General features: G+C 36.7%; 1 long non-coding RNA gene across 1 annotated transcript; it reads left to right on the plus strand.

Annotated features, from left to right (window-relative positions):
- The first annotated feature begins 3,594 nt into the window (after positions 1-3,594).
- LOC134005462 (uncharacterized) lies at positions 3,595-4,128 on the plus strand. Its single transcript, XR_009927868.1, has 3 exons — positions 3,595-3,730; positions 3,882-3,953; positions 4,077-4,128. It is a non-coding gene; the product is annotated as an uncharacterized LOC134005462 (long non-coding RNA).
- The last annotated feature ends 11,366 nt before the right edge of the window (positions 4,129-15,494 follow it).

A 15,494-nucleotide genomic window follows, 5' to 3' on the forward strand; every position in this document is an offset into this window, starting at 1 on the left:
TTTTGGCGAAAATGAGTTTGTAGTCAATAGTCTACCTTACCACGATAGGAAAGAGACATTTTTTTATGTTTTAACAATGTTTCGTTTATGAGCTATTGATCGCTTAAGTTCGAATCTGCCAATCTCTTTCTTACTTTACCCAAGTTCGCTTCACTTGCTACTGCAAGCCACAAATAAAATGCAAGTGCACTGTTTTTGTTACTCACAAAATCCTTTAGTTGGAAACATGGATGACGGATGGGAAAACCTGGCACAACTTCAGAAAGGGAGAGGTGATGAGGGGAACCACCCGCTAGCTGTCCACGGCAGTCTGGATGACGTGATATCCGAGCCGGAGATGGCTAATCGTCTCAAGACTCCAAGGAGTTTTTCCTGACCCTCAGTCTAACGAATATGACAGCTTTTCTCAGTCACATATCTCATTTAAAACTTCCAACTAATGAAAACATCAACACCTAAGACACAGTAACATTAGCTGCTACTATAGTGAAACATGTGCTAACATAGCTAGCGCGCTAATCCGCTAATCACGATTAGCATCAGATTTTTCCACACTACATCATGATGAAGTCTCACAAAACATTAACACATAGGTATTTACCTTCTGCAATCTGTAAGATATCCCTTACGCTTCGGTAAACTCTGCATCCACCGCTGTAACGAACATAAACAATCTCCAGCAGTTTACACAGCTATCACACAGCTCTTCGGTTTTCGTCTGAAGTGCCCGTGCCTGCCTGCTCCAGGGTCACCTCTACATCCCGCCCCTCTACCTTTCCGATTTGGATTAAAAAAAGTTACAAATCTGGGTTTCAAACAGGCGGGGAGTTCCGGTGTCGTGCCAAAAGTGATCGTCTGCCAGAATCTGATTTGTGGCCGCGGGAGCGCGCACAGCAGCCCGTTGAGCGGTAGCGCTATAAAACGTCTAATTTTCTTTTGATTAAACGGTCATAATATGCATATACAAACAATTATCACACATTATCACAACTGTGGTCAAAAGAAGTGTAGTTTGTAGCGAAATAAGGCATGGCAATTACGTGATAGACATGTCTCTACAGTATGTTTGATTTATGGGTGTGTTTTCAATAAAGAAATGATCACTTTTACAATGATCCTCGTGACTCTGCATTGTTTTTTTATCTGATCTGGGCCCTACGTAGTATTTGCTTCCCATGTTTGGATGTGTTTTGTATATCTAATATTATTGTTTATGCCTACTATTAAAATAACAAACAGTTTTCACCAAAAATTTATTGGAGGCCAAATGCATTTACTGAATGGTTATGTCTGCCTAAATATGACTTGATCTCATTCATAAGCTTCATAATATAAACACTAGAGCTCACAGGACAGTTTGGAACTCTTTTAAAGGACCATTACAACACAAAATGTGCATTTTCACCTGCCAAAAATTGATTGTAGGCCACATACAGTTACTGAATGGTTATTTCTGCCTAAATAGGACTTGATCTCATTCATAAGCTTCATAATATAAAGATCTGAGCTCACAGGACAGCTTGGAATTCTTTTAAAGGACCATTACAACACAAAATGGGCTTTTCCACCTGCCAAAAATTGATTACGGCCAGTTTTGAATTTACAGTCAAGACCTCACCTACTGAAGGAAGAGTTAAGATTCAGCCGTGGGAAACTGTGTGATATGTGCGTGTGAAAGTAAATCACACCTTCTACACCACATGTACTATTGGTTTAGTGGTTAAATTATAAATTACACAACTCTGCAATACACACAAACACACTCAAAGACACAGCTGAAGCTAGTTTAGCACCTTTGAGTTTTAATATTACATCTTGTAGTGTATGTCACTGTGTCAGACAGACAGCAGGTGTATTCAGTACTGACAGTGAAGTTTTATCAGCTCATGCGAACATGCATTGGACTGTTCAGATAATTGTGGTTCTCCTGAACATTGCATGGATTGTCTTCTTTTTACCACCAGATCCTTTCTCAGGTAAGAGAAGCTTCAGACACAGACTGTATACAGTGGTATGATAGATTATAGGAGTTATTATAGGAAATAAAACGTTCTTTTTCATCTCATTAGTTTGTTTTCCGTGTCAAAAATACAACTTTGACAGACAAAAAAATTAATTGTTTTCTGTTCGTATATTACTATGCTGATGATACTCTTTTGTATTTCTCAGTTAAACATTGTTTTTATTTGCAGAACATCTAGTGTAAGCTTTATTACATGTCATGTTCGCGTGTCATAGAGATTTATCGTAAGTGTAGTCCGTGAAATACTGTCTGAGATGGAGAACTATGTTTGATATGACACAAATGTAAAAGAAAAAGTAGAAAGAAAAGTAAATTACACAAACAATCTGGAACTGGTCTATCATTTATTTTGTGGCGACACTGTAAATGACACAACCCTGTAACACATACATGGACCTATTTTTAAAACATGCACGTATCCTAGACAATTCAGTCATTTTAGTTCAAAATGTCCTCACTCATGAGGGAAACACTGTCCGAGGAATTTTTTGTCAAAGGAATTCAACATGCTGCAAACACATCATTATCAGCATTGTTGCTTTTACATTGCTTTTTGTTGCCATTAAATGTGTTCAGAGTTATTATTTTAAGTCAAAGTAAATGCAGTGTATTTGTGTAATTGCAGTGTTCGTACAGAGAAGATACATTGATGAGGACATGCTGTTTGGAGACTTCTGTATTCAGCTTCCACCAGTCAACATCAAATCTGATAAAAATGACACCAACACAACATCTTTAGGTCAGTCTAGTTTCTTACTAAAGCTCTATAGCAATTTATAAGCCATCATCTTTTTTCATTATCTTTTTATTCAAAAGTGATACACTTTTATCAGCATCTTCAATTATGCCATAGTGTACGGTCAATCATCTCAAACAAAGACCTATTCAAATGACGTTTTTCTTCCGACTCACAAAATTACAAGAAAAGCTATTTAACTGTAATGCTTATAGAAAACATTTAAATAAACATTTGAACATAGTTTACACAGCCAGGTAAATTTAGTGACATCTGTGGTCATTCTATTTTATTCGAATGTTGGTAAATAATATAATATTGGAATACTGTAATACTGGATATATTTTTATGAGATTCATTAATGAGAATTTATGGAGTGATGTTTATAAATTACAGCATAGTGATTTAGCCAATCACATGACTGCTTTAAATCATAATTTTACAAATATGTGTCTCTGTAAAATGCAGTGTTGTTCTGTGTGGAACCATGGAACCAATCAAATAAGGTCACAAAGCAAAACACATCCCATTTACAGTGCCAAATAACATTTTAGGTCACCCCTTTACCCTGTTTTTTATGTAAATTCCCTTTTTATGTTTTATATACTTTCTCTTATTATTTTTTTATTTGTTGTGTCTAATCGTTTTATGTCCATGGATTCATTTGATTGACTCTGTTTTTTTGTGTTGCTGATGACTTTGTATAAGGTTTTGTTGCTCTCCTGCTTATATGTATCAAGTTTTATGATTGTACTCTGATGTTGTAACTGTGCAGATGAAGTCTAAAATCATGTGTTCTCTACAGAGAGCACAGAGAGCAGTCTCACACTGCAGGACAACCAGTCTGTTGACAAAAGTCAACAGGACTGTCAGTGCAACAAGACGAATATACAACAAAAAGATTTGTACTATTCAAAGATGTCAGACATAGAACTGAGACCTCCCGCACCAGGATGTGAACCTAAGATAATGTAAGTGATGTATGAAACAGCATCTAGACATAGTATTATATGTGGTGGTACCTTGTTAATATCGCCAAACGCAGTCACTTATTACTTTTAAAGATCATATAACTGTTTTATTTAAATGATTTAATTGCCATGTTTTTCTCCATTGAACTAGCATGAAGTTTCCCAACATGGAAGTATGTCTTGATATTGAAATCTACATTGCTGCCATTGGTCCACTTGCTCCGTAAGTTCTGGATCATTAGATGTTTGTAAATTAAAAAAATGTCATGTAAAATATTTATATGATGGTATATTCCAAAGGATAGCATATTCCAAAATATTCAATACATCTGTTTTATGTGTTTAGAGACTTGAATGATACATCAACTTCTAGTCTAGTGGGGCAGATGACTCCTGATAGTCCCCCTGTTCTGGAGCTGACTTCTTCAGAGGTCACTACAAATTCTGGATTGATTTCTGTCAGTAGCTCTGAAACGGCTACAGTTACTCGCCATTCAAAAGCTCCTGTACAAGAAGATGTCAACCAGGACCCAAAAGGAGCAGCACATGGTGAGCTGGCATCCTCCTTGATTTTCCTTTCTTAATCTGAAAGATCAAAACCAACAATAAATGGATCTAGTAACAAGAATTGTCTGCATATCAAAAGCCTGATATATGTTATTCCTGTGTCATAGAGCTCTATTGTTGTCCAACAACTATTGAAAGTCCTTCTGTGCTGGAAGTTACTTCTTCAGAGGTCTCAACACCTTCTGGATTGATTTATGTAGGTCACTCTGAAGCTACTGCTGTTCCAGTGACCCATCATCCAAAAGCTACTTTACAAAAAAAGGTCAAACAGGCCCCAAAAGGAGCAGCACATGGTGAGTTGGTGTATTAATTGATTCCCCTCTCTTAATCTGAAGAACTGCAACCAACAATGAACTGATTCAGTAACAAGTATTGTCTGCATATCGAAAGCACAATTATTGTCCAACAACTATTGAAAACACACCAGTGAGTTATTTTTTTGACAATCCCACATACACATTCCTCCTGTAGATAGCACAAAATAACACAAATACCTTAAATGTGTATTAATCCCTCGCTCAGTAGTTCAAATGCACTCCTAACTGAGTGATATCCTGTTTTTAAAGATTTACATTTTGCCACTGACAGAGTAGACATAGAGAAGCTGGGAACTATTGCAACACAGACTAATGCATTGTTGGTCTTCGTCTTTTTGTGATTTATGTTCGGAAATCCCCAAAGTGTAAAACATCAGCCTTTTTCATAATCTTTTGGAAAGAGGAAAATCATTGCTGCACTTGCCTCTATGGTTTAAAAAGCATGTTTCCACCACTAGCTGGTCATGCAAGTATTATTAGACTGAGTGCAGTTGCTCTTTAAAACTCTAATCAATTTAATTAAATCAACAATAGATCAAATGACTACTTGTACAAAAGGTGAAAGTGGTTGGATGTAGTGAGTAACCCACTACATTATTACCTGACTCTGTTTATAGCTTGTTTCTGCTTCCCCCAAGTGGCTAAAAACAATTATTGCAAAAAAGAAAGCAACAATTCTTAAGATATTTATGCTATCCAACCTTATTTTCTATGCTGTTATGGTCAACAATAACCAGTGATAGCCATTCATTCTGTTTTGACCTCTCTATGAAAGGAGCACATTTGAAAGTGTATTTATTAGCAGTATAAAGTGGTTTAAAACACACTATAATATAATTATTCAATTTTATTCAACATCTGTAATCATCATCGTCGTCATTCATTTTCTATTCACAGAGGGAACAACAACACTTATGTTCCACAAAAAGTAATTGTAACTCTCTTCTTCTGGCTTTGTTTGATAGGGTCTTGTTGCACGCAATTTTATTCAGGCCGGATACCTTTTCATAAAATTAGGGGATTCAATGACCAACAACCCCAATCTCTTTGCAGTCTTAATGCCATTATGTAAGTAAATAACATTTTAACTGTATTTTAAAACTCAAAAGTTTTGACTAACATTATATGACTAACTAAGTGTTTCTCTTCATTTTCTTTTTTACAGATTAATCACAACTCATGGCAAGCGCATCTGCGTTGATCCAAAGGCTAAGTGGATTCAGACATATCTGAAAAGGATTGAGAAAAAATTAAGAATTTGATGCTTTCATTTTGAGGGGCCTTAAGAGAAGACAAATGCTTTCCAAGTTATTTTCATACTGTAGAATTAATATGAATGTATGAATTAGCACAGAATGTATATCTGTTTTTTAAAAAAAGGAACTCTCAGTCACAGTGTTTATATTTGGGGTTTGTAAGTGTTTTTTCTGGTTTTGATTTTCAGTTTGTTCTGTGTTTGCCTTGTGTGCTCCTCTCCACACCTGCCCTGCATTTAAAAAGAAAAGAAACAAAAAGCCTGTATTGTCTAGTTTTGTTTTTGCCTGGATATAAAAACCTTTGTTCTGCAGCCCTGCTCTGCACTGTGATACATGCTTCTGTGTGATTACACCTGTTAAGACTATGTTGTATTTGATGATATTTGCATATTGTATATTTCTTTATAATCCCCTGTCAATGGTAATGATCTTCTGTACTGCTTTGTCAATATAGATTTCTGATCTGTCATGCCAATAAAGCTTATTTGAATTTGAATTTGAATACAGTGAATCAGTGATTGTTTCGCAGCACCCCCACCTGTAGATCTGGTGTGAATATAGCCTTAGATGTAGCCTTGGTGTAAGTTCATTTTGCTTCACCATCATCATATTACAATTAATAATCTAACATAGCCACAAATAGATTCATTAACTCATCACTATGCATCCTGCAAACAACTATGTTTTAAAAAAAAAAAAAAAAAAAAAAGAAGAAAAAAAAATAGTATTAAAACAAGTATCATCATTCTTTCACTCACTTCCAAAACAAATACAAGGATCTTTCTGATATGAGGCGTTGGTGCTTATGGTAAATGTAGCCTTCATTCTGTGAAAACACTACCACTTTTGTCCACAGGGGATCAGTCTGTATTTGATATATAGCATCATTTCCATTCCTTTTTTCATCAAAAGGTGTGGAACTAAATGTGATATATTTGTGTTTTGTCGTTAAAGCTGCAGTTGGTAACTTTGAGGAGAGAGAGGACTTAGCATCAAGAAGTACAACTTTCAGATTCCCCCCCCCCCCCCCCCCCCCCCCCCCCCCCCCCCCCCACCCTCTCTGCTGCACTCCTGCTCTGCCTCCAAAGTCCCTCCCTCAGAGGAGGCTGACGGCACGCAACCGTGTATGCTGTTGTTGGTAACGGAGGTATCGGTAGTTTTGTCCTTGCTGATTGTTGTTGCTGCGCCATTACTTTCTCTACTTTTCTGGGGTTTTTTTGTTTTTGTTTTTTTACAGATTACTAGTTTCATGTAATGCTGTCTTTACATAGTGACAGTCTTAGCAAATATGACAAAAAGTTACTTTTATAAGACTTACCAACTGCAGCTTTAAGGGCATTAGCTCTAATATTCCAGGCTTTGTGTTTAAATGTGGTGAAGAGATAGCTGAGCTCTCAATTTACAGTGTGTGATATGTGCGTGTGAAGGTGAATCACACATTTGACACCAGATGTCCTGTTGGCCCCTTAGGTTAAAAGCAACCCGGGTTGAGGTCAGGACTCTGTGCAGGCCAGTCAAGTTCATCCACACCAAACTCTCTCATCCATGTCTTTATGGACCTTGTTTTGTGCACTGGTGCACAGTCATGTTGGAACAGGATGGGGCCATCCCCAAACTGTTACCACAAAGTTGGGAGCATGGAATTGTCCAAAATCTCTTGGTATGCTGAAGCATTCAGAGTTCCTTTCACTGGAACTAAGGGGCCAAGACCAGCTCCTGAAAAACAACCCCGCACCATAATCCCCCCTCCACCAAACTTTACACTTGGCACAGTGCTCAGACAAGTACCGTTCTACTGGCAACCGCCAAACCCAGACTCGTCCATCAGATCACCAGATGGTGAAGCGTGATTCGTCACTCCAGAGAACGTGTCTCCACTGCTCTAAAGTCCAGTGGTGGTGTGCTTTACACCACCGCATCCGACGCTTTGCATTGCACTTGGTGATGTATGTCTTGGATGCAGCTGCTCGGCCATGGAAACCCATTCCATGAAGCTCTCTACGCACTGTTCTTGAGCTAATCTGAAGGCCACATGAAGTTTGGAGGTCTGTAGCGATTGACTCTGCAGAAAGTTGACGACCTCTGAGCACTATGCGCCTCAGCATCCGCTGACCCCGCTCCGTCATTTTACGTGGCCTACCACTTCGTGGCTGAGTTACTGTCATTCCCAATCACTTCCACTTTGTTATAATACCACTGACAGTTGACTGTGCAATATTTAGGATTGAGGAAATTTCACAACTGGACTTGTTGCACAGGTGGCATCCTATCACAGTACCATGCTGGAATTCACTGAGCTCCTGAGAGCGACCCATTCTTTCACTAATGTTTGTAGAAACAGTCTGCATGCCTTGGTGCTTGATTTTATACACCTGTGACCATGGAAGTGATTGGAGCACTTGATTTCAATTATTTGGATGGGTGAGTGAATAACACCTGTTATTTCCCTGTTAACACACATTAACAGGGAAATGTTTCATCTTTGTCTCAATCATCAATTCACATCTTTTCCATCAAGAGGATGAGGATATGTGTGTGTGAAGGTGAATCACACATTTGACACCAGATGTCCTGTTGGCTCTGTGGTTAAAAACAACCCTGCAACAGATCTGAGGCGTGTCGATGTAAGAGCAGATTAAATAAAGCAGAACATGTGTCAGCAGCTGTTTTGAGCACTGACAGAGTGAAGGTACAGTACATCAGCAGACAGAAACATGCAGTGGACTCTCCGTATCACCGTCGTTCTCCTCAACATTGCATGGGTCGCCTTCTTTTTACAACCACATCCTTTTTCCAGTAAGAGATTTTGGACACTGCTTTAAACATGCACATTGAAGGAACTGCATTGTTACTGTAATATTTGAATTTGAATTGTATGTGTTTGTCTGCCAGTGTTTGTACAGAGAAGAGACACTGACAGCACTGATGGGGAGATGCACTTTGGAGAGTTTTGTATTCAGCCTCAATCTAAAATGAACTGGACATCAAATCTACATCCAGTCAACATCACCTCTAATAAAAGCATCAACATGACATCTGAAGGTAAGTCTGTCTCTGTTGTTTCATACTGTCACATCCTTGTTATATGGCTTATACTGAGAACATACTCATTTGTCTTTTTTGTTCCAAACCACATTTCTATTGTTAAATTCAAGCATTTCTATACTTTGCTCTGTTAAAAAAAGAAATACAATAGTTGTAATGATCACAGGGTGTCTAGCTGAACCTCTTGTAGCTCCATACCTCAAAGGCTTTTAAGTTCAGATCTGGACTGAAAATTGTTCTAATCATTAAAACTCTGCATACACATACTTCATACTTTATAACAGAGGCGTCATGCAGGCAGTTTCTTTAGGGGGAACAATTTCAGAATATCAAACCAGATCAAATCCTTCACGTTTATATGACCCATAATAGTAATAATTGATGTAGAGGCCAGAAGCACCTGACATTCCTGAAGTGGTGAAATGTATGACATATACTGTAAGGCCTGATTTACTAAAGGTTTGCGTGTGTAAAAACGTGTGCAAACTTGACATCACCTGCAAAAAATGTGCAAGCTGATCTACTAACGCAGCGCACTGAGGTTTGCGTCTTTCAACTGTGCAGGATAGTACGCGCTGTTCATTTAGTACGTTTACCATAATGAATATGTTATATGGCGGTTTCAACCCCAGTGTGCAAAATACAGGGAGGAGAAAATGAAAATGTGTTATTTAGTACGGGCATTGTGATTTACCAAACCTGAAGGTATTATTTCTGACACTAACTGCGTCTATAAATAATACCTTTGAAGGACAGGTATTAACCGGCTGCGCACAGCGCACAGATGACTGCTGTTACTATGGAGACGTGGAGACGGAGGCACAATGACAGAATACACATATGACGGAGTTTTTCCACCTGTGTTAATAATTTTGGAGTGGAATATTTGTTTTTAACACATTTTTATTATTTGTATTTTTGTAGATCTCTTTTCTGTAGTGCTAAATATCCAGATTATTTCAATGTATTCAACTCTTACTGTATGTATGTGTTGGTCAGTGTAACTTAGCTAGTGTCTCAGCACAGTGATGGAAGTAAAGCATTCAGTAACACCTTGACTAAAACTCTGACCTGTTGTTTAATTACTTTGGTTTGTATGTAGATCTTGGTTTTCTGTTCAGTCCTTGTTGCATTCTTTGTCTAGATTCATCAGTTCTTGTCTAGTTTTGTTTTTGCCTGGAAATAAAAACCTTTGTTCTGAAGCCCTGCTCTGCTCTGTGATACATGCTTCTGTGTGATTACACCTGTTAAGACTATGTTGTATTTGATGATATTTGCATATTATTTCTTTATAATCCCTTTTTAATGGTAATAATCTGTTAAAACAAGTATCATCATTCTTTCTCTCACTTCCAAAACAAATAGAAGCATTAACCAAGATCTTTACAATATGGGGCGTTGGTGCTTATGCAGTCTTCATTCTAGGAAAACATTACTGCTTTTGTCCACAGGGGTCACTAAAGCACAAAATAAAAGTTCCTAGTAGTAACTTTAACACAACATACAAATGCACAGATGCATGTACAATTTATCTAATACTTTAAAGTCCAGTCTGTATTTGATATACAGCACAATTTAAATTCTGACTGTCACATCTTTATCATCAAGAGGATGAGGATATGAAGGTGAATCACACATTTGACACCAAATGTCCTGTTGGCTCTGTGGTTAAAAACAACCCTGCAACAGATCTGAGGCGTGTCGATGTAAAAGCAGATAAAATAAAGTAGAAAATGTGTCAGCAGCTGTTTTGAGCAGTGACAGAGTGAAGGTACAGTACATCAGCAGACAGAAACATGCAGTGGACTCTCCGTATCACCGTGGTTCTCCTGAACATTGCATGGGTCGCCTTCTTTTTACAACCACATCCTTTCTCCAGTAAGAGATTTTGGACACTGCTTTAAACATACACATTGAAGGAACTGCATTGTTACTGTAATATTTGAATTTGAATTGTATGTGTTTGTCTGCCAGTGTTTGTACAGAGAAGAGACACTGACAGCACTGATGAGGAGATGCACTTTGGAGAGTTTTGTATTCGGCCTCAATCTAAAATGAACCGGACATCAAATCTACATCCAGTCAACATCACCTCTAATAAAACCATCAACATGACATCTGAAGGTAAGTCTGTCTCTGTTGTTTCATGTCACATCCTTGTTATATGGCTTATACTGAGTACATACTGGTGTTTGGAAAAGTTACATATTTCAGACCATGTGTATATAATATTTATGATGTTTTTCTTGAATGTCATAATTTTTCTTTTTTGTTCCAAACCACATTTCTGTCGTTAAATTCAATCATTTTATATACTTTGCTCTGTTAAAAAAAGAAATACAATAGTTGTAATGATCACAAGGTGTCCAGCTGAACCTCATCTGTAGCTCCATACCTCGAACGGTTTTAAATTCAGATCTGGACAAGTACTCGCGTTCCGTACTTAAGTAGAAGTACAGATACTTGTGTAGAAAAAGACTCTGGTAAAAGTAGAAGTACTGATTCAACTCCTTTACTCAAGTAAAAGTAAGAAAATAAAGGCTCTGAAATGTACTTAAGTACAAAAGTAACAACAATTTGGCTGCATCTTACCGGGAGACACGGAGCGGCGCACACACCAAAGATCGGTTTTCTATCGCTTATTTGCACGTCATGTCAAGTACAAATACTTTGTTACTTCTCACCTCTGAGGATGTAATGTATATTCTGACCAACATTATTATTACTATAATCTCACTTATTATCTATGTGTCAGACTTGATATCTGCTGCACAGTCCAACATTGTTGTGTCATGTATATAGTACCATGGCAACAGAGACTTCTTGATTCAGATTGACTTAAAGAGGACTGACTTGTTGTAACTGAACAATATAACCAAACACTTATGATGCAGGTGTTTAGTGGTGATTTATGTACAAGTATAGATAAGGGCAACAACAGTGAGTGAGACAAGCAAGATCCAAATTAGTCGAGCCATATGAGTACATTTGTTGACATGAGGCCAGTGGCTAGTTAATAAGCAGGATAATATCCTTTAGGTTTGTATGTTCCATAATAGTAATGATTGATGTAGAGGACAGTCAGCCGTAGTAGCTGCTGCTAAAGTCTACTTACTTACATCTACATGTATTTTCCACAGAGAGCGCGGGGAGCAACCACACACTGATAGAGATCAATTTGAAAGACAAAGAAGACCAAAATAATACTGACCATCAACAAAACTGTCAGTGCAACAATACAAATATACAAGAAAAAGATTGGTCCCAGTTGATAGATATAAACTTCAGACCTCCTGCACCAGGATGTGAACCAATGATAATGTAAGTTAATGGTTATTGTTTGTGCTTTAAATTAAACAGCTGTATTTTTTTTATCATCAGAACTGTAGAGATGCTAATAACATGTATTAGTACAGTAATGGTACAGTAGCAGCAGCATTTGCAACTGCTTATACCCAACACCAGAAATAGCTGCAGCTCTACACTACATGTGATAATTACAGTATCATTATTAATGTCACCAGATGCAGAATATTATTTGTTTGTTGACATGTTTTTCTTTCTTTCTGTATTGAATTAGAATGAAGTTTCCTGACATGGAAGTGTGCATTGATGTGACCACCTTTTCTGCCACTGCTTCTTGTCTTTTGTAAGTTCTGCATGTTTGAACAGTAGAAACAGTCCTGTATAATAGTAGTAAAATGATAACATAAATATAACCTTATAATCTTGTTAATTTGTGCTCTCAGCACTGTGTAGTCTGTGAGTCCTAAACCTAAGGGGAAAGATCAAAGCTTTATATTTGTACTATATTATCCAGCTGCAGGTTGTATCTGAAAGGTATTTTTTTGTTTTGTTGTTTTCTGGGTATAAACTAAGATTTAAATCTAGATTTAATCTATGTTCTAGAGGAAGATGAACAGAGTTGAGACGTGCAAATTGTTAGTTTAGTAAAGATCTGTGAGATCACAAAAATACCTTTATGATACAATAACAGGGAAATGTTTTATCTTTGTCTCAAGGTTTGTGTATGTGTGCTATAGGCATTTATATATGTATGACACAATAACTTATTCACTATCTAACTCTTAGAAGTAAGGATGAGGTGACTCCATCTAGTCCTCCGGTTAAAACCACCGATCAGTCAAATGCTTCAGTCCAACGGAACGGCTATCGGAGCGGAGGAGGATTTAGTAAGTAATTAAAGCTTTATTTTTATTGCACTTTTTTAACTGATTTTACAGTGAAGTAGGAGACATCTTGTCTGAAATGAAATATTTATGCATATTCATGTCAGAAGGAGGAAATGTCATTATATGGATTTTAATGTGAAATTCCACATCCGACATGCATTATTGTTCCAAGCAGAATATTTTAATACATCTTAATAGATGTGTGGAGGGGGGTCTTTAAAGGTATAATCCTTATTATTTTTATTATATGAAGCCTCTTTTTGATTCTATTGATAGTTGCCATTTTTTCAGCAATTCATGTGTTTCCTTCATTAATTTACATGAGATGTAGTTTTATGTTTGACAGCAATTATTCATTTAGATAATGATCATAATTCTACTTATTCATTCTTCTAGTCCAGGAGGAGTGCTCACATTAGAATATTTGCTTCATGTTGTACTTTCAGTGACATTTAGTTCAAATGACAACAACTGTTAATGAAATGAAGTTGATCAAAATGTTGCTTTCTCTCTCTTTTTAACTCTGGATGTGTTTTAGATTCGCATTGCTGCACGGAGGTTTCTAAAGCCCGTATAAATCAGCCCATTACAAAGATTTATATACAAAAACGCATCACTTTGCCCATGTGTCCCATTGATGCTTACATGTAAGTTAAAGTTCTACTATAGACAAGAAAATACTGCAAGAGATTAGCTGCCATGACTTAACAGGACATCAAATAAATACATGAATCTGAGATTTCAGATTTAAAAAATTCTACATTTGATTAGAATGATATCAACAGACATATTTTTTCTCTACAGAATGCAGACATCTGAGAACAAAGTCTACTGTGTTGATCCAACGGCTGATTGGCTTCTAAAACGTTTGGAAAGATTTAGGCAAAATGGAGGACAAATTACTGATTTGTAAAGAAGATAGAGGCTTGGTGATGCGTGGTGGTGGCTGATGCTTTCTATAGAAACTGATGAGGCTGAAGAAGTGATGAAACTGATGAATCTACAAAGATTGGGCAGTGATGCTAACAGCAGCATGAGTTCACTAAAGACAGGAAAAGAAACATATTTATAAAAAACAGCATGAAGATGATAGTGAACAGTGATAGCTCAGTTGACTCAGATAATGACAGCAGAGGAAATTATGAGTGAGCATGTGTGAGAGATATGAACAGCAGAATAAGATGAGAAATATACTTAAAGACATGCAAAAGATCTTCCTGACTGAAGTGTTGTTCAATTAAAATATCTGAACTAAGATGTACATTTTAATCCTGACATTGATTTTTGCTTAAACTGAAAAGTAAAGTCCTGTGAGAACCATGAAATAGTAATAAAAGTAATAACAATATATATATATATATATATTATTATATATATATGTGAAGAATAATTTAGGGATGCATTTAATTTGAAGTTGGAAACAGCTGATTGGCTTTCTACACAGCAGACATTTTGACTTGTAATGGAAAAGCTCTGTAAGAAGCAATATATTTAGTGACCATGAAAAAGACTTACTGTTGTTTTATTGTTAATTTAAAAAAACATTGTGATTGTAAAAAACTAAATTGCCAGTACTAAATCTGATGAATCTGACTTTAGCCTCATTTTACTGTATGTATATGTTGCATTTTTATCATTCATTTTATGCTTTATTATTTTAATTTTTTGACTTGTATTTTTGTCTCTTTTAAGTTTTGCTGAATATTATTATTAATTATTGTTTCATATATATATATTTCATGAATATTATTATTATTATCATTTGAATGTACTCAACTCATGTGGTCCCCATTTAGTGTGTGCCTGCGCGCATTTGTGTGTGTGTGTGTGTGTGTGTGTGTGTGTGTGTGTGTGTGTGTGTGTGTGTGTGTGTGTGTGTGTGTGTGTGTGTGTGTGTGTGTGATGTGATGCACACTCCAGCTAACAGTATGACCCAACATGTCCACCACTTTAAATAACTGAATATATAATTGTACCGTGCACTCAGGGACCCGTTGACAACATTTTCATCACGCAAGCTGCAACTTGTAATGAGAAATAATCTGTATCATAACAAAGGGTCTGAATGCCTATATTAATGTAATATTTCACTTTTTACTAAAATAAATAAATTAAAAAACTTGTGTTGTTGCTTTGTCATTATGGAGTATTGACTAGATGTATGAAAAACATTAATTTAAACAATTTTAGAATAAGGCTGCAATATAACAAAATGAAAATAGTGAAGGGTGAATACTTTCTGAAAGCCCTGCATGTAGATATGTGTGTCTAACATACAGTCTAAATAATAGTCTTGTTAATGTCAGTTAAAATATTCTTCCTTTGACATATTGAATAAGTGGATGAGGCTGAATTTGGGCTCAGCTCCATTGACAGACAGTGATTC

This window comes from Scomber scombrus, chromosome 23 (assembly GCF_963691925.1).
Source record: "Scomber scombrus chromosome 23, fScoSco1.1, whole genome shotgun sequence".
Taxonomy (NCBI): domain Eukaryota; kingdom Metazoa; phylum Chordata; class Actinopteri; order Scombriformes; family Scombridae; genus Scomber; species Scomber scombrus.